This window comes from Accipiter gentilis, chromosome 15, assembly GCF_929443795.1.
Source record: "Accipiter gentilis chromosome 15, bAccGen1.1, whole genome shotgun sequence".
Taxonomy (NCBI): Eukaryota; Metazoa; Chordata; class Aves; order Accipitriformes; family Accipitridae; genus Astur; species Astur gentilis.
Window position 1 is genome coordinate 16,960,286 of NC_064894.1, and position 928 is coordinate 16,961,213.

Sequence of the window (928 nt, forward strand, 5' to 3'; positions counted from 1 at the left end):
TTTTTCTTAGAAGATACAGCCATCAAAAAGATCTTACTCTGATGTTAAACCTTTTATCTTTTTCACAACTGGTATCATACCAAACCTTCTAGGCACAGATCTCCAATCTTTTACTGAATTAATGTTCTTCCGTAACAGTCACTGGCCTAGGGTTGTGTATTGTTGTTTGGTTTTTTTAACTAGTATTATTTCACACTCTTTTTACTAACAGCAATAGTTCAGTTCCTGAAGGAGGAGGTAATCAGTGACCTCTATCACTTCACGGTGATATTAAAAACAAAAATTTAGTTACATTGCTGCCTGATCAATGTATTAGCTTTACAGGAATCACAATTCTGATAACACTAACAAAAATAACCAGCTTTAATGTTTACTACAGATTTAATGCATGTGCCAAAATGTAAAGTTAACCTATTGTCAGTTTTCTAATGTGTACTGAGTGCCATTTATAAATATATTCCATAAAAACAGCTAAAATAGTGAGTCTTGTTCCTGTAATATCCCTGAACATCCAGAAAGTTCCCTCTGAAAACTGGGTGAGGAATATAGTTCCAGAGCTCAACACTGTCACACAAGATCAATTAGTCGCACATATTCCTAATGGGGTTCAGTCTGTTTAAGTATAGCTTGTATTACAGTGACCCATATTTTACACACACAGCATATATTACTTGCTAGTCCAAAAAAAAGGTTATTAAAAATCTATTACACATATCTAAAGAAAAAATAATGTGTCTTTTCTTTGTTCTTCCATACCCCCCCAATAGATTAATCTCATCATCTCCATGGATTACATATTTTGACAAGTGTTTTACGTTAAAATCTTTTTCAAGTACTTTAAAAATTTGTTATACCAAAAAAGCTGCCTTTTTCTTTCTTTTTTTTAAAAGTACTTTCTACAATTTAACACAAAATGCGGGTGCAAGAA